The following is a 19,795-nucleotide window of genomic DNA, read 5'->3' on the forward strand; positions in this document are numbered from 1 at the left end:
TGTTCACCTGCATTATTCAATTCCCCACGTCCTATTTTGATTTGTCCCGCCAAGATGTAGCACCTCACACTTATCAGCATTAAACTCCGTCTGCCATCTTTCAGCCCACTCTTCCAACTGGCATAAATCTCTCTGTAGACTTTGAAAATCTACTTCACTATCCACAACCCCACCTATCTTATTATCATCTGCATACTTACTAATCCAATTTACCACACCATCATCCAGATCATTAATGTAAATGACAAACAGCAGTGGACCCAACACAGATCCCTGTGGCACCCCACTAGTCACTGGCCTCCAACCTGACAAACAACCATCCACCATTACTCTCTGGCATCTCCCATTCAGCCACTGTTGAATCCATCTTGCTACTCCACCATTAATACCCAACAATTGAACCTTCTTAACCAACCTTCCGTGAGGAACCTTGTCAAAGGCCTTTCTGAAGTCCATATATACAACATCCACTGCTTTACCCTCATCAATTTCCCGAGTAACCTCTTCAAAAAATTCAAGAAGATTAGTCAAACATGACCTTCCAGGCACAAATCCATGTTTACTGTTCCTAATCAGACCCTGTTTATCCAGATGCTTATATATATTATCTCTAAGTACCCTTTCCATTAATTTTCCCACCACTGACGTCAAACTAACAGGTCTATAATTGCTAGTTTTACTCTTAGACCCATTTTTAAACAATGGAACAACATGTGCAGTACGCCAATCCTCCGGCACTATTCCCGTTTCTAATGACATTTGAAATATTTTTGTCATAGCCCCTGCTATTTCTACACAAACTTCCCTCAATGTCCTAGGGAATATCCTGTCTGGACCTGAAGACTTATACACTTTTATATTTCTCAAAAGTGTCAGTACTTCCTCTTCTTTGAAACTCATAGATTCCATAGCCACTCTACTTGTTTCCCTTACCTCACATAATTAAATATCATTCTCCTTGGTGAATACCGAGAAAATAAATTGTTCAATATCTCCCCCATCTCTTTTGGCTCTGCAGATAGCTGTCCACTCTGACTCTCTAATGGACCAATTTTATCCCTCGTTATCCTTTTGCTATTAATATAGCTGTAGAAATCCTTTGGATTTACTTTCACCTTACTCGCCAAAGCAACCTCATATCTTCTTTTAGCTTTTCTAATTTCTTTCTTAAGATTATTTTTACATACTTTATACTCCTCAAGCACCTCATTTACTCCATGCTGCCTATGAGTATTGTAGATCTCTCTGTTTTTCCGAACGAAGTGTCCAATTTCCCTTGCAACCCGTGGCTCTTTCCAATGTTTAATATTTCTTTTCAACCGAACAGGGACATAAATAAACTGTACTCTTAAAATTTCACCTTTAAATGTCTTCCATTTCTCTTCCACATCTTTCCCATAAAACAAACTGTCCCAATTTACTATTTTTAAATCTTTTCGCATCTCCTCAAAGTTAGCCTTTCTCCAATCAAAAATCTCAACCCTAGGTCCAGTTCCGACTCTTTCATAATTATATTGAAACTAATGGTATTGTGATCACTGGTCCCGATCTCCGTGAGCAGAATCGCTTTCGTGCGTTCGTAAACTGCCTTATTTGTTTCAGTCACTATCTCTCCTCCACCACTAATCTCCAATATATGGTTTGCGGTGTAAAACATGTTTGCTCTCCCCATATAGGAGCTGTACGGCTCTCTACACTTGTCAAAAGTGCCTAGGTTTCCAATGTTGCCCGAGGACGCTGCGTCGTGTGATTCTCTTTTTTTAAGTCCGTTAAAAAAAAACTGATTTCCTGTCTGTTCTGGTGTATCAATTCCCATAAAACATAGCTGTACAAAGGATATTCAGCTTGAGCAACTCGACAAAAACAAATCTTACACAATGATAAGGACGGCATCTTGCCACGCAGACACAACATAGAGAGAGACTGACAAACTATCGACGATTTGTCCAGCTGCTGTTTTAAACTACAGTCCCCCTGCGGAAAAGGAGAAGGATCTGCGAGCTATCGTGTCCGACCCGCAAACAACTGCGACCCAACTCCGTATGTACAGTTTAAAATGTTAAACAATACTGCATGTTGCACAACAGTCCTGCATTGTATTTAAAAGATGAGTTTACAAATTATATCCTATCCACGTCGCCAATTGTGTTCTATTCCGTACGCCAGAATGAATAACTAATTACACGCACGTTGCCTGGATCACGAGAGAGAGGTTCACTACCCAACATTCCCTATTTATATTGAACACCAACTCATTAACATACACATGAATATGTATGAATACATTATTATACCACGCTCGCGTCCACTCCCGGCGCACAATAGGTGTTATCATTGAATCCATGTAACCTGCAAAGCCTAATGTCTTCGGGAGGAGAGAAGAACCCGAAGCAATAGGAGGAACTCACGGGGAGGCAAACAGTAGGTGCAAACGCAAAACAGATAGCACCTTAGGTCAAGATCGAACCCGGAGTTTTGGCGCTATTATTCAGTAGCTCTACTACATGCGTCACTGCGTCGACCTTGTGTGTCTCGTGTCCGTCTCACATCACTACCCTCAATATATTTTTAATGGGGAAAGTAAGGCTGATTCAGTAACCACCGTTCTCACACTCGGTGCCTTCTTTACAATCTACTGTAACTAAATCTCAACTATTCGATAAAGTATGTGTATAGAATTTGGGAGGTCCTGTTGCAGTTGTATAATACGTTGGTCACAAGGCATTTAGTATATTGTGTGCAGTTCTGGACACCATGTTATAAGAAATATATTGTCAAGCTTGAAAAGCCTGAGAGAAGATTTACGAGGAGAGTGCCAGAACTGGAGGGTGTGAACTACAGGGAGAGGTTCAGTAGGCTGGATCACTATTCCTTGGTGCGCAGGAGGATGACGGGTGACCTTATAGAGCTGTCGATATTCATGAGATGTCTATAATTGGTAGATTCACACTCTGCCCAGATTAGGGGAATCGAGGACCAGCGGACATAGGTTCCAGATTAAGGGGGAAATATTTAATTGGATTTCGAGGGGTAACTTTTTCACACTAAGGGTGGTGGGTGTATAGAAACAACTGTTAGATGAGGTATCTGAGACTGGGACTGTCCCAACATGTAAGACACATTTAAACGGGTACATGGATAGGTCTGGTGTGGAGGGATATGGACCAAGCGCAGGCAGGTGGGAGCAGTGTATTTCCGGTGTGGGAAACTTGGGCCGAAGGGCCTGTTTCCACAATCTATCACTCTATGACTCCATGATTCTTAAAGTGTCAGTAATTAGGGGGCATTTAGAGAATGTATTAAAGGATTGAAAAGGAAAATAAAATAAATTGACACATCAAGTGACATCTCATGTGAACTCGATGGCAGAGAAGGCAAGATAAAAGGGAAGCCTATCACGTGTAAACAACACTGAGATGTGTACTTGACGACCTGCGACGCGTAGGGCCACGGGCCAGTGCAAAGGGATATGCATTGCATACCATTGGGCCAATTGGAAGAATGGGCTGAAAGATGGCAGATGGAGTTTAATGCTGATAAATGTGAGGTGCTACACCTTGGCAGGACAAATCAAAATAGGACGTACATGGTAAATGGTAGGGAATTGAAGAATACAGTTGAACAGAGGGATCTGGGAATTACCGTGCATAGTTCCTTGAAGGTGGAATCTCATATAGATAGGGTGGTAAACAAAGCTTTTGGTATGCTAGCCTTTATAAATTGAGTATAGAAGCTGGGATGTAATGTTAAATTTGTACAAGGCATTGGTGAGACCAAATCTGGAGTATGGTGTACAATTTTGGTCGCCCAATTATAGGAAGGATGTCAACAAAATAGAGAGGGTACAGAGGAGATTTACTAGAATGTTGCCTGGGTTTCAACAACTAAGATACATAGAAAGGTTGAATAAGTTTGGTCTTTATTCTCTGGAGCGCAGAAGGTTAAGGGGGGACTTGATAGAGGTATTTACAATGATGAGAGGGATAGACAGAGTTGATGTGGACAAGCTTTTCCCTTTGAAAATAGGGAAGATTCAAACAAGAGGACATGACTTCAGAATTAAGGGACAGAAGTTTAGGGGTAACATGAGGGGACACTTCTTTACTCAGAGAGTGGTAGCGGTGTTGAATGAGCTTCCAGTGGAAGTGGTGGAGGCAGGTTCGATGGTATCATTTAAAAATAAATTGGATAGGCATATGGATGAGAAGGGAATGGAGGGTTATGGTATGAGTGCAGGCAGGTGGGACTAAGGGAACATAATTGTTCGGCACGGACTTGTAGGGCCGAGATGGCCTGTTTCCGTGCTGTAATTGTTATATGGTTATATGGTTATAAGCTGGATTCACATTTTGGACTACATGTATACGAGGGACCAAACGGCCTCCTTTGGTGCTGAAAACGTTATTTGACTCCAACATTATTGTCAATCAACCCTGATTGCAGAAAATCAATGCCAATGTTGTCCTTGATATGTATCCCATCCTCATTTGTCCCAAACTAACGTGTGTGTGCTAACGTCGTGCTCATGTCGTTTTAATCACACACTGAATGGTTTGTCTCTCGCCCGTCAATTCGAGGTGAGTGGCTGGATCCTGGCACTCGGCCAGTCACACGGTGAGCAGCGCATGTCTGACATTAACCGGATTCAGATGGAATACACTGGCGTAAGACTGCGAGCCCTCTAGTGGACATTTAGTGGAATAACAGGGCTATTGGACTCAACCAGTTCCTCACTGGATTAGTACTTAGATTTCCAAAACATCCCACCAGAAACCTTGGTTCGATTTTCCAACGCGGCGCCTGTATTGGAGCTCGCAAATTTAGGCGAAGTTATGTGTCGCGATTCGTAAGTGAATCGTAGAATCGTTTAAGCATAGTGCTACAGCGAAGAAACAGATCATTCGGCCCAACATGCCCACACCGGCCGTCATAACCCAGCTACGCCAGTCCCACCTGCCTGCATTTAGTCCATATCCTTCAAACCTGATCTACCCATGTACCAGTCCAAATACGTCTAAAATGTTGTGATATTCCCAGCCTCAACTACCTCCTCTGGTAGGTTGTAGAATACACCCACCAAACTGTGTGTGAAAAAGCGATCCATCAGAAACCTACTAAACCTACGTCCTTTCGACCTCAATTCGCCTGATCTGGGTTAAAGAGATGCTGTGCATATAACTGAACTATTCCCTATTTGTACATCTCAATTAGATCACCCCTCACCCTCCTGCGCTCCACGGAATTGAGACCCGGCCTGCTCAACCTTTCCCTGCAGCCGCGACTCTAGTCCTGGAAACATCCAACAGTGTTTCGGCCCGAAACATTGCATATTTCCTTCACTCCATCGATGCTGCTGCACCCGCTGAGTTTCTCCAGCTTTTTTTGTGTAACATCCAACAGGTGTTGGAAATGGAAGCAGATTTTGGAATCACATTGTAAATACTCACGTTTTCTCTTGTTTGGAGTTTGTTACTAATCCGTTATTCGAGAATCGGCGAGGCACCAAGATTATCCGGTGCATTTATGTCTCATTTCAATGATAGGAATTTGTAAGATGTGCCGGATGTGTTCGTTCCCTGTGTAATGGATCCCTGCGTAATCTGTCCCCGTGAGCACACTCTGTGATGCAGGCATTGTGTTATTGCATTGCTTTTTATTAGTTTAGTTTAGTTTACAGATACAGCCTGGACACAGGCGCACAGATTCCACGGGGACGATCAATGTTCATCCGGTTACACCAGCTACATGTTAACCACGTTTGCATTCACTGTACAATCGGACTAATTTCACAGAGTCCAATTAATCTGCAAACTCGCATATTTTTTTTGTGATGTGGGAGGAAACCACAACACACGGACGAAACCCGCACGGCCACAGAGCTAATGTACAAACTCCACACAGATAGCACCCGAGATCAGGATAAATGCCAGTTCTCGTGCGCTGTGAGGCAGCAGATATGTCAGCGGTGTCACTGTGCCGCCCTTGTATACGATGTGTCTATATCACGTCAGCACACTCAACATGTGCTAAGTGGACAAGGTATCAGATTCGGTAGTTACACAAAAATGCTGGAGAAACTCAGCGGGCGCAGCAGCATCTATGGAGCGAAGGAAATATGCAACGTTTCGGGCCGAAAGCGTTCTTCGGACAGATCGGTAACTGCCCCACCTACTCTAAGTACTTTCTGCACTGCATACAGTATTTATATATCAGATCTTCTTTACAGCGTGTGTTGGGGAAAATACCGTTCGTCGAAAGGGAGACAAAATATACGGATAAATAGATGATTCATTGAAGTCAGGACAGTTTTGCACACGTGGAATGGAACTCGACGCCGAAGACCGTGGGAGAGGCTGCAACTTCATCACGTTTGAACAGCGGGGTGGCACGGTGGCGCAGCGGTAGAGTTGCTTCCTCTCAACGCCAGAGACCTGGGTTCGATCCTGACTATGGGTGCTGTCGGTACGAAGCTCATACGTTCTCACAGGCGTTTCCCGGGGTCATCCCCGGTTTCCCCTACACTCCAAAGACGTACATGTTGTGCTTAGTGTGTAGGATAGTGCTAGTGGACGGCCTTGGCTGGTCGGCGCGTACTCGGTGGGGCAAAGATCCCGTTTGCATGCGGTATCTCCTAAAACATTAAGATGCGTAGTTGGAGTGTACGTCCACAGGGCTACGGACCCAGTGATGGAAAGTAAATCTTTGGCATCACTGACTAGCAGGTTCGGTAACAAGGCCATAAACCACCAGGTAAAGTTACCGGACAACAAACTGGTTCAGGATGAATTACAATGGGCGGGAATGAGCAGACTTGAAGGAATTTCTGCTCAACACAATCCATAAACGGGGACCTCAACATCTCAGCGTTTGTGCGGATTCAGACTCTGAGCCGTTCCTTTCAGTATCCTGCCCGTTTACCGTGTATAAAATAATTGGGATGGGGTTGATATGAATACATTTCAGAGCTCAAATTACACTCTGTCGGCCATTGGTGCAATGTTTGAGGCAGCGACAGTTGCAGATCCCTCGATGGTGGGGAATTCAGTACCCTTGATTGATTCGGCAGTGTTAATCACACGTTGCAGTCTCCTTCGCTCCTGGCATTCAGGTCGCCGACCCAGGTCGTGGTGCAACCAGACAACATGCTCTCTACTGTACACCTAGAGAATATCAAGAGAACATCAAGAGAATACTCGACGACATACCGATCTTCGTAATCTTTTCAAGGAGTAGAGGTGTAATCATTGCATTAATGTTCAGGGTCCAGGAAAGAACTTCAGAGACTTCCAGGCAGAGGAATGTGCAGCGTTCGCCTCTCTCCACCATCGTCCAGTCGATCTAGACAGGTTTGCGGGACCTCGACCTTCCTTCACCGATGCCCAGAATCAGACCATTGGTCTTCCTGGCTTTGAGAGCATGGTAATTGTGCTGGAAGCGTGAACATATTAGATGGAGGTGCAGCCCAGAATGTTGAAGCCCATTGTGAGGCAGGGAATATGCTGATTTTATTATACAATACATTCTTGAATTACGATTTATTGAGGTTACCGCAGATGATGTGCAAGGCATCAGTTCTGGTGCTTACAGAGAGTACACGACGAAATATAATTTTCCAGATACACATTGGCATTGACTTTGGGTGCTATGTGGACCACTATGGTGAAGGTGAATTATCCGGTCGGTTAAAGGAGCGTTACTTCATGAACTGTTATTCCAGGTGGTTCCCCGAACTATACAAATCATATTTGACACCAAACTTGGATTACAATGCGCAATTCTGGTCTTCCAGCGATTGGAAGGAATACATAAAATTAAAAATGGCGCCGGTAAGAATCATAAAACTGTTAGCGGGGCGGAAGTGTTTGAGGTTTAAGGAGAGCAGGGACAGTTGGAACGTTTTCACCGGACAGTAGGAGATTGATGGGTAACATTACAGATGTATATTTCATCATCAGGGGCAAGGAAATGGTAGACGGTTACGGTAGTTTTTCCAAGCCTGGGGAGTCTAAAGCTGGAAGACGCCAGAGTGGATAGATTCAGAAGATAAGGAGAGACAACACTTTTCACAAAGGCAGTTGTGGTGAGGTGAAATGGCTGCAAGAAGAAGCTGAAGAGATGGCCTCCATTACAATATATTAGATACATTTCAACGAGTATATGGATATAAGTGGTTAGATGGCTATTGGCCTAGATTGGTTGGACAGTTCGCTGGTTCCGAAATATCTTGTTTCGTGATTTGACTATAACTCTATAAATAGCATCGTTATTGTGTGACTGTAAGATACTCTGAGATTGTGTAGATAGTCACCCTCATCTTGTTTCAAGGGCTGTCCATGGTTTGTGTATCATTTGGAATACATGTACGTTCGTTGAAAATAACATTATATTTAAAGAACATACTTAATTTATTATTAACCGAAGCGAGCTGTTCGAAGTTCTGTTTTAGACTCCTGAACTATGATACACTGATCTATTCATGGAGACAAATTCCTGGGTGTTATGCAATATCGAGGTTTTAAATGATGGGGACATCCAGTGGCCGGAATGTGAACTGCAAGCAGGCGCGGCCTCACAGACGTCTTGTAAACTGTAATATAACGTCCCATCATCTGCACTTAATGAAGTAACTGGTGAAATACATTGTGCCAACATTTTCATTACAATCTTAACGACCCGCGACTCCAAATTCGGAGATATAGGACGTGAACTCCTCGATATCCCCGCTCTACAGTACTCCGCAGGGTAGAACAGACCATTGAGAAAGTCCTGACATGACTTAAGAAAATAATCACAAACATACAAATATCTTATATTACTAAAACTAAGATCTTGACCGCTTTCGAATTTCTCTTTCGTGATTTCCGAGAGAATGCAGCCACTTACGGCCGTCATTTTTGGCCACCTCGCTCAGTCCTCCTACGCCGGATTGGACCGGAGGATTTTTCCCATCGATGAAAAATCAGAGAGATTAATGATTATTTTAATCGTAATTCTCTCTGCTGCCCGCGCTGGCGTCAGGGGGAACGGACCTTAAAACCCGAAAGTGTCGTCCCTCACTCAGTCTCTGCGAGGTGGAGGAAGCGAGAGGATCACGGCTCTCTGAGCTGCGAATAACACTGAAAGCACGTCTTACTCCACGGTGAGTCCCCTCGATGTGGTTTTCAGAAAATGTGTTTGTTGCTTGCAAAGTGTTTGCTCAATTAGCTTGGCATTTAAAGGGCTTTCAGAAAATGTGTTTTGTCAGCTTGCAAAGTGTTTGCCCAATTGGCTTGGCTTTTAAAGGGATTTCAGAAAATATGTTTTGAAGGCTTGCAAAGTGTTTGCCGAATTGTCTTGGCTTTTAAAGTACTTTCAGAAAATGTGTTTTGTTGGCTTGCAAAGTGTTTTCCCAATTGGTTTGGCTTTTAAAGGGCTTTCAGAAAATGTGTTTTGTTGGCTTGCAAAGTGTTTGCCCAATTGTCTTGGCTTTTAAAGGGCTTTCAGAAAATGTGTTTTGTTGGCTTGCAAAGTGTTGCCCATTTGGCTTGGATTTTAACGGGCATGCAACAGTTTTCGGATGGATAAAGCGTGAATAATCATTTTATTGGATCAGAACTGTGTTTACTTGCAAAATTGGCGCTCATTCCGTGACTTCTGCTTAGTGGCAATATGGCACCGATGATGTCATGTCCGGTTAGTGGCAAGATGGCGGTGAGTGCGTCAAATCCGCATCCTGACAAGATGGCGCTGACTGCAGAAGGCACAGAGTGGAGACGTCAAGAGAGTGAAGACGTCAATAATTCAAGGGGGCTTACGGCTCCATTTACGGCGAATGTGTTTGTTGGACGTTATTGAAAGCACGTTTTTGCTTCAGCAGTAGCTTCGGCAGTAGTTCACCACGTTCTGAAGTTACTTGGCATTTTTGTATGGTTGTGTGTGAGTGAGTCTGTGTGTGTGTCTGGGTGTGAGTGAGTGTGTGCGTGAGTGTGTATCTGAGAGTCTGTGTGTGTGTTGCACGTAAGGTCTCCGGGTGAAATGGTTTGACGACCGCAACCGCAACCGCTCAATCCATCTGGTGGACATAGCAGTTTCCGGTATATCTTGTTAATACACGAAACGCGTACTTTCCTACCTGTTAAAAACCACCGAAATGGTGATTTATTTCGCTGTCAATAATTGTGGACGTCAGGGTAACCGTGAGAGACATCTATCCTTCTTCAGAATTCCAAAAGTGAAGATACATGAAGTTAATGAGAAAGAGAGCTGAAGAGACTACAACAGCTAAAGTGCTTGGCGAACATTGGCCGTGCAAATATCGAGCTGAAAATATTGGGAATTAACGCGTTTGTTCACAGCATTTCATCAACAGTAAGGCATTATTTGCGTTTTTTCTTGAATTCTTTGGTATCTAAACAGTTTTATAAGTGATAAATCTGGCTGTAATTTTTTTTAAATCGTCCATGGTTCTTGTATTGTATTTGGGGGCGTGTAACTGACTCAAAAGAACTCTCAGATACAGGAGTAAACTAACAAGCTTCTTTATTGCAGGACGCCACCATGAGTCTCCCCTAGCGCATGCGTTCTCTCGCACAAGACATAATATATGCTAATTATATTACATACATCACACTGTTCCCCCTTTAACTTGGAGGCAGGTAACACCATTTACATTATATACATGACACTGCTCCCCCTTTAGCTTGGAGGCGAATAACTCTATTACATTAAATATAATTGATTATCACACTGTTGCAAAATTTTATTATTACAGTCATCTTACATTCCATCCTCATAAATGTAAACCGTGTCTAAACGTAGCACTTATAATGGTTCATTCCACTCATTGTCCTTAAACCAAATACATTCCCCTTGCTTTATGTGTTATCCTTTTCCGTCCCATTCTGTGTAAATTGCACATTCTTTCTAATCACTCTACCTCTACCTGTATCTCTACCTCTTCCCTTTTTAATTATATCCTAATCTAATTTGCAGATTTCTTCCTGTTCTTGATATTCTGCTAAAGTTAACATTTCCTCTGTTCCTTATTTGTAGGTCGGATCTGACACATGACTGCAGGTTTTCGTTTTTCAGCAGCTTCCTCTGTCGCTCAATTTCCTGTCGCTGCGTATTTATCTGCTCTTGTTGTATAATAACATTCTGCAATGCATAAACATTTGTCCATTGCTCAGTGAAGGAAGCTCCATGTTGGACTATAGTGAAGTGTCCTAAACGCAATTAGTCCTGCATACTTTTGTCTCGACCGACAAGCCTCCCTTCTTTAGGATTTTATATTAACAGCTTTTTTGCTCATCGTCACACATTTGCTTAACCGTTCTTTGCAACGTTTAAGCATTTTCTGTTGTTCGTCTATTCGTCTTCTTAAATCAGCTTTCTGCTTATTCATCAAGAAGTAGGATCTATATTGTCTTTGCAATACAACAGTGGCTTTGATTTGCGCTCTGTATATTTCTCTTACTACGTAAGCACGGTAGTGAGACTGCACTATAACTGTTGTATAAATCTGTTTGAGGAAGTCTTTCCTATATCGTTTCAGCCTTTTGTTTCGTTTCAGCCTTTTCTGTTGTGCATCTATTTGGCTACTTAGGCATTTCCTATACCAACTCATACGGAGTACTGACTGCACTTTTACAGTAGCTCTCTTTTGCTTAACCCACTGCCTAACCACCATATTCATGTAGGCAGTCTGAATGGTAATAGTTGCATCCCTCATTGACTGATATTGCACAAACTGGGAATGCCCTATTTTACATGCTTTGTACCATCTCTGGATCGAAATGATTGCTTGACGCACAGCTCTGTAGCGTGCCCTTAATCTGTAACCACGGTATGCAGCTTGCAGAGTGACTACAGCCGCCTTTTGCATCATTTTGCTTCCTTGTAATGCACATTCTTATGAATGACTTAATACAGCGTGCTGCCTTGATTCTCTCTACCAATTCTCTGGCTTTAATCCCGCGGTATAAGGGCTGAATACAAACCACTGCTTTTCTCAAACTCTTATACCGTCTCACTTGGACATCTCTTATCTGGCATGCTCTGTATCGTTACTGGACCGCAATGGCAGACCAGCGTAGTTTCTTAAAATACTGACGCTGTTTATGCATCTGATAATACGTCGGCATGCATGCATCGCAATTGCCTTCGAACGAGCATTCCTCGGTAAGCTGCCTGAAGCAGTACCACACTGCTGCTTACATTCATGTAAGTTTTGCGATCACTTTCCAATTAAAGGTGTGCCCTATAATCGGTTTGTACCATTATAGCTGCCAATCTCATTGCCTTGTATTGACGGTATACTCTGTGCATTCTAAATGCTGCTTGTATTACCGTTTCTGTTTGTTCCGGAACTGTATCCGTACCTTCATACCCCTGAATGCAGCTTGAATAGCTAGGGTTGCCCTCTGGATGGCAATTTCCCTTTGCCCTTGACTTCTGTCACTTTGCATTTGACCTTTGTCCTTTTGCACTTGACCTTTGTCGTTTTGCACTTGACTTTGGTCCTTTTGCACTTGACCTTTGTCCTTTTGCACTTGACCTTTGTCCTTTTGCACTTGACCTTTGTCCTTTTGCACTTGTACTTGGTACTTTTGCACTTTACCTTTGTCCTTTTGCACTTGACCTTTGTCCTTTTGCACTTTACCTTGGTCCTTTGTGGGACTCTCTGTCCTCTTTAGTTCAGGCTCCTTGCCTCTGGATGACCTTGGAGGCTTTGGTGAGAAATGAGCCAATGCCTCCTTACACTCCTCATACATTTTATCTGTGGGCTTTGCTGGCTGCAGTAACATACATAAGGTCTGATAACCTTCTCTTCCAAAGCCTAATATGATCCATGCTCTCTTCTTCTCCTCTGCAGCGATATCATTGGAAATGAAACAAGCTTTCAAGACGTCGGTGCATTTCCCAAAAATACACCCATAATCTAACTGGGGCACGTTTCCCACAATTTGAACATCCATGCTATTCAGGTGCACTATCTTCTGTTCTCTCACTGTGTATTCTGCACTAGACTTAATCCTTCTACACTTTAAGAAGTGATCCAGCCCACTGACTATTACTAATTCTTATAATAATAGATTTATACTATTAACCAACATTTCATGCTAATAGACATTTAGAACATTTTAACCATATTCCTGCTATGCACACATATTTACTATTAATAACAGTGACCAATGCATTACATCTAAACAGTCCCGCTTTTATTGTGAATGAGTAGTGAACAATCCATTACATTCAACAGTCCCGCTGTTACTTTGAAGGATTTCACTGGTCCAGCTTGTCGGCCTGTGGACTCAGGTGCCTTCTCGACCTCTCGAGCTGTCCCCGCCGGTACTTTTGCTGCTGGCCTCACCAGACCTGCACTTTTGCTGCGGTTGCTGGCTCCTTCGGGCTTCACCGTAACTTTTGCTGCCGCTGGCTCGCTGCCCAGTCGACTCACGCTGCTCTGCTGACTTGCCTGCCCGCTGTATCCACAGCCCACCCGGCTGCTACTGGACCCGCTGCTCGGCTCGTCGCTGGTTCCCGTGGACACCCTGCGGAAGGCGAGTCGCTGCTAGTCCCCACTGTTCCAAGCGTCAGGACTGTGCCCCGCCGCCGGGGGCTGGCTAAGCGCTGCGTCCCGCTTCTCTCGCGAGGATCCGCTTCTTGCTCGGCCGGCTTCCTCTCACGTCTGGGCTTTCCTCCTTGGCCGGTCCGCTTCTCTTGCGCGGCCGGACCCTCTTTTCTGCCTACGGTCGCTCTGACTCTGCTCCCGACCGGGCTTTCTCTGCTCACGATCGCCTCTTGCGACCGGGCTTTCTCTCACGACCGGCCCGCTTCTCTCGGGGCCAGTTTTTTTCACTCTGCCGGCCCGCTTCTCTCGCGTGGCCGGGCTTTTTTTCTCGGACGGTCCGCTTCCCTCGTGACCAGTTTTTTATTAAATTCTGCTGTTCCGCTTCTCACGCAGCCGGCTTTCTCCCTCGACCGGGCTGACTCTTCTCCCGGCCGGGCTTCACCGTATCGTCGGTGGCTTCATCGGACCCGTCCGTGGCCTACCCGGCACCAGGCCCTCACTTGACGTCGTTGGCGGCTCCTGAGCCTGGCTGTGGGCTACACAGCACTGGAAAATGTCCGAAGTCGGCGGCGGCTGCTGGACCTCTTCTGCCCCTTTGCCTTAACCATATAACCATATAACCATATAACAATTACAGCAACGAAACAGGCCATCTCGGCCCTACAAGTCCGTGCCGAACAACCTTTCCCCCTTATTCCCACCTGACTGCACTCATACCATAACCCTCCATTCCCTTCTCATCCATATGCCTATCCAATTTATTTTTAAATGATACCAACGAACCTGCCTCCACCACTTCCACTGGAAGCTCATTCCACACCGCCACCCCTCTCTGAGTAAAGTAGTTCCCCTTCATGTTACCCATAAACCTCTGTCCCTTAATTCTGAAGTCATGTCCTCTTGTTTGAATCTTCCCTATTCTCAAAGGGAAAAGCTTGTCCACATCAACTCTGTCTATCCCTCTCATCATTTAAAAAACATCTATCAAGTCCCCCCCATAAACCTTCTGCGCTCCAGAGAATAAAGACCCTAACTTATTCAACCGTTCTCTGTAACTCAGTTGTTGAAACCCAGGCAACATTCTAGTAAATCTCCTCTGTACTCTCTCTATTTTGTTGACATCCTTCCTATAATTGGGCGACCAAAATTGTACACCATACTCCAGAATTGGTCTCACCAATGCCTTGTACAATTTAACATTACATCCCAGCTTCTATACTCAATGTCCTCAGCAGAGGTCTTACCTTTGTCCCCCTCCCTCCCCATCTCAATGAGTTCCGCGCCCACCATGACTTGGAGCGCTCTACCGTCGTCTCCGCCTCACAGCGCACTTCCATGGGAAGGAGTCCTCGCCCCCCAATGATGGCCCCTTTTCCCGTCTCCAGCGCACCCCCTCCTCGTGGAACCCCTCCCATAAAGTCCCGGCTCTGGAACTCTTTATCCAGAACTGCCGCCGCGACGTCAACCGCCTCAACTTCTCCACTCCCCTGTCTCACTCTAATCTTTCCCCCCTCTGAACGCACTGCCATTGAATCACTCCGCAAAAACCCAGATTGGGTCATCATACCAGCCGACAAGGGAGGTGCCGTGGTAGTCTGGCGCGTCGATCTCTACAAAGCTGAGGCCACGCGCCAACTCTCGGACACCTCCTCCTACTTACCCTTGGACCATGACCCCACTGACGAGCACCAGGCCACCATTTCTAGCACCATCACCGACTTCATCAATTCCCACGCCCTGCCCGACCAAGCTTCCAACCTCATCGTTCCCCAGCCCCGCACGGCCCGTTTTTACCTTCTCCCCAAAATCCACAAACCCGGCTCTCCCGGCAGACCCATTGTCTCTGCGTGTTCGTGCCCCACCGAACTCATCTCCACATACCTTGACTCCATCCTATCCCCCTTGGTCAAATCCCTCCCCACCTATGTTCTAGACACCTCAGACGCTCTCCGCCGCATCCACGCATTCCACTCTCTGGGCCCTCACCCCCTCATCTTCACCATGGATGTCCGGTCACTCTACACCTCCATCCCCCACCAGGATGGCCTCGGAGCCCTCCGGTTCTTCCTCGACCAGAGGAGCAACATATACCCAGCCACTGACACTCTCCTCCGCTTAGCGGAGTTGGTCCTCACCCTCAACAACTTTACATTTGACTCCTCCCATTTCCTCCAAACACAAGGCGTAGCTATGGGCACACGCATGGGCCCCAGCTACGCCTGCCTCTTTGTCAGGTACGTTGAACAATCCTTGTTCGAGACGTACCAGGGCCCCATCCCCGACCTCTACCTCCGTTACATTGACGACTGCTTTGGGGCCACCTCCCCTACACACAACTGACTGACTTCATCCACTTCACCACCAACTTCCATCCGGCACTCCAATACACCTGGACCATTTCCGACACTTCCCTACCATTCCTTGACCTCACCATCTCCATCGCAGGGGACAGACTCCTGACCGACATACATTACAAACCCACTGACTCACATGGCTATCTGGACTACTCGTCTTCCCACCCTGCCCCCTGCAAAGACTCCATCCGCTACTCCCAATTCCTCCGCCTACGCCGCATCTGTTCCCAGGATGAGACGTTCCATACCAGGGCATCGGAAATGTCCTCGTTCTTCAGGGAACGGGGGTTCCCCTCCGCCACCATAGATGAAGCTCACACCAGGGTCTCATCCATACCCCGCAACACTGCTCTCTCTCCCCATCCCCGCACTCGCAACAAGGGCAGAGTCCCTCTGGTCCTCACCTTTCACGTCACCAGCCGGCAAATACAAAACATAATCCTCCGACATTTCCGCCACCTCCAACGTGACCCCACCACTCGCCACATCTTCCCATCTCCCCCCATGTCTGCCTTCCGCAAAGACCGCTCCCTCCGCAACTCCCTCGTCAATTCTTCCCTTCCCTCCCGCACCACCCCCTCCCCGGGCACTTTCCGTTGCAACCGCAAGAAATGCAACACCTGTCCCTTCACCTCCCCCCTCGACTCCATTCAAGGACCCAAGCAGTCGTTCCAGGTGCGACAAAGGTTCACCTGTATCTCCTCCAACCTCATCTACTGCATCCGCTGCTCTAGATGTCAGCTGATGTACATCGGCGAGACTAAGCGGAGGTTGGGCGATCGTTTCGCCGAACACCTCCGCTCAGTCCGCAATAACCTACCTGACCTCCCGGTGGCTCAGCACTTCAACTCCCCCTCCCATTCCCAATCCGACCTCTCTGTCCTGGGTCTCCTCCATTGCCAGAGTGAGCAACAGCGGAAATTGGAGGAACAGCACCTCATATTCCGTCTGGGGACCTTGCGTCCGGATGGCATTAACATTGAATTCTCCCAATTTTGCTAGTCCTTGCTGTCTCCTCCCCTTCCTCAACCCTCTAGCTGTCTCCTCCCACCCTCCCATCCGCCCGCCCTCGGGCTCCTCCTCCTCCCCTTTTCCTTCCTTCTTCCCCCCCCCCACCCCCCATCAGTCTGAAGAAGGGTTTCGGCCCGAAACGTCGCCTATTTCCTTCGCTCCATAGATGCTGCTGCACCCGCTGAGTTTCTCCAGCAATTTTGTGTACCTTCTATACTCAATGCTCTGATTTATAAAGGCTAGCATACCAAAAGCTTTCTTTACCACCCTATCTATATGAGATTCCACCTTCAAGGAACTATGCACGGTTATTCCCAGATCCCTCTGTTCAACTGTATTCTTCAATTCCCTACCATTTACCATGTACGTCCTATGTTTATTTGTCCTGCCAAGGTGTAGCACCTCACATTTGTCAGCATTAAATGCCATATGCCATCTTTCAGCCCATTCTTCCAAATGGCCTAAATCACTCTGTATACTTTGGAAATCCTCTTCATTATCCACAACACCCCCTATCTTGGTATCATCTGCATACTTACTAATCCAGTTTACCACACCTTCATCCAGATCATTGATGTACATGACAAACAACAAAGGACCCAACACAGATCCCTGAGGCACCCCACTAGTCACCTGCCTCCAAACCGACAAACAGCCATCCACCATTACCCTCTGGCTTCTCCCATTCAGCCACTGTTGAATCCATCTTGCTACTCCTGCATTTATACCCAACAGCCTTGGCTGCACAGCCCTGGAAAATGTTACAGGTAAGTTGACACCGTCGCTGTCCTGCTGCTTAGGCTTCCAGCTTTCGGATGCGTTCTTCGGTGATACTTACTTACTGCCCCAATTGTTTTCCTTGCTTCCGGTTCCGACCTTTCTTTTCTTTGGCGCCAATTCCAAACCATTTGGCGCCAAATCTTCTGGCTTGGTGCCGTTCCACTTTGTTTCCAAACACAACCTTTTTTTCTGACAGTTCTTCTTCTTTCCTTTTCTGTTCTTTTATCCTCGTCGTGCTGTTGTTGTGTGTTTTGGTGTAACAATTCACCTAAAACTTATGCAAAGACTATTCAGCTTGAGGAATTCGACAAAAAAAAACAACTCAGTCTAAAATGAGTAACAATCCGAAGGACGACATCTTGCCACGTACACACAACATAGAGATAGCCTGACAAAACTCGCCGACTTGTACAGCTGATGTTTTAAATGCAGTCACCGGCATAGAGGGATCTGCAGGCCTCTCGTGTTCAGCTCGCAAACAACTGCGACACAACTCCTTATCTACTGTTTAAACTGTTAAAAATCCTGCGTGTTGCAAAACAGTCCTGCAGGTGAGTTCACAAACTCTATCCCATCCTCGTCGTCAATTGTAGTGTATTTGTGTACTTGGAACTGACTCAAAATAACTCTCAGAACTATCAAGCTTCTTTTCTATTTTTTTTCATTGCTAAATCTTGTTTAAATCTATTTATTTGAATTTCACAACAATTTGCATACATACAATGATAACAGCCATAGAAACATAGAAACATAGAAATTAGGTGCAGGAGTAGGCCGTTCGGCCCTTCGAGCCTGCACCGCCATTCAATATGATCATGGCTGATCATCCAACTAAGTAACCCGTACCTGCCTTCTCTCCACACCCTGTGATCCCCTTAGCCACAAGGGCCACATCTAACTCCCTCTTAAATATAGCCAATGAACTGGTCTCGTCTACCCTCTGTGGCAGAGAGTTCCAGAGATTCACCACTCTCTGTGTGAAAACAGTTTTTCTCATCTCGGTTTTAAAGGATTTCCCCCTTATCCTTAAGCTGTGACCCCTTGTCCTGGACTTCCCCAACATCGGGAACAAACTACCTGCATCTAGCCTGTCCAACCCCTTAAGAATTTTGTAAGTTTCTATGATCCCCTCTCAATCTCCTAAATTCTAGCGAGTACAAGCCGAGTCTATCCAGTCTTTCTTCATAAGACAGTCCTGACATCCCAGGAATCAGTCTGGTGAACCTTCTCTGCACTCTCTCTATGGCAATAATGTCCTTCCTCAGATTTGGAGACCAAAACTGTACGCAATACTCCAGGTGTGCTCTCACCAAGACCCTGTACAACTGCAGTAGAACCTCCCTGCTCCTATACTAACTATGCTAAATATTTTTGCTATGAAAGCTAACATACCATTCGCTTTTTCACTGCCTGCTGCACCTGCATGCCTACTTTCAATGACTGGTGTACCATGACACCCAGGTCTCGCTGCATCTCCCCTTTTCCTAATCGGCCACCATTTAGATAATAGTCTGATTTCCTGTTTTTGCCACCAAAATGGATAACCTCACACCTTTCCACATTATACTGCATCTGCCAAACATTTGCCCACTCACCCAGCCTATCCAAGTCACCTTGCAGTCTCCTAGCATCCTCCTCACAGCTAACACTGCCCCCCCCCCCCCCCCCCACAGCTTAGTGTCATCCGCAAACCTGGAGATATTGCCTTCAATTCCCTCATCCAGATCATTAATTTATATTGTAAATAGCTGGTGTCCCAGCACTGAGCCTTGCGGTACCCCACTAGTCACTGCCCGCCATTGTGAAAGGGACCCGTTTACTCCTACTCTTAGCTTCCTGTTTGCCAGCCAGTTCTCTATCCACATCAATACTGAACCCCCAATGCCGTGTGCTTTAAGTTTGTATACTAATCTCTTATGTGGGACCTTGTCGAAAGCCTTCTGGAAGTCCAGATACACCACATCCACTGGTTCTCCCCCTATCCACGCTACTAGTTACATCCTCGAAAAATTATATAAGATTCGTCAGACATGATTTACCTTTCGTAAATCCATGCTGACTTTGTCCAATGATTTCACCACTTTCCAAATGTGCTGCT

The sequence above is a fragment of the Amblyraja radiata genome, chromosome 48 (genome assembly GCF_010909765.2).
Source record: "Amblyraja radiata isolate CabotCenter1 chromosome 48, sAmbRad1.1.pri, whole genome shotgun sequence".
NCBI classification, from domain to species: domain Eukaryota; kingdom Metazoa; phylum Chordata; class Chondrichthyes; order Rajiformes; family Rajidae; genus Amblyraja; species Amblyraja radiata.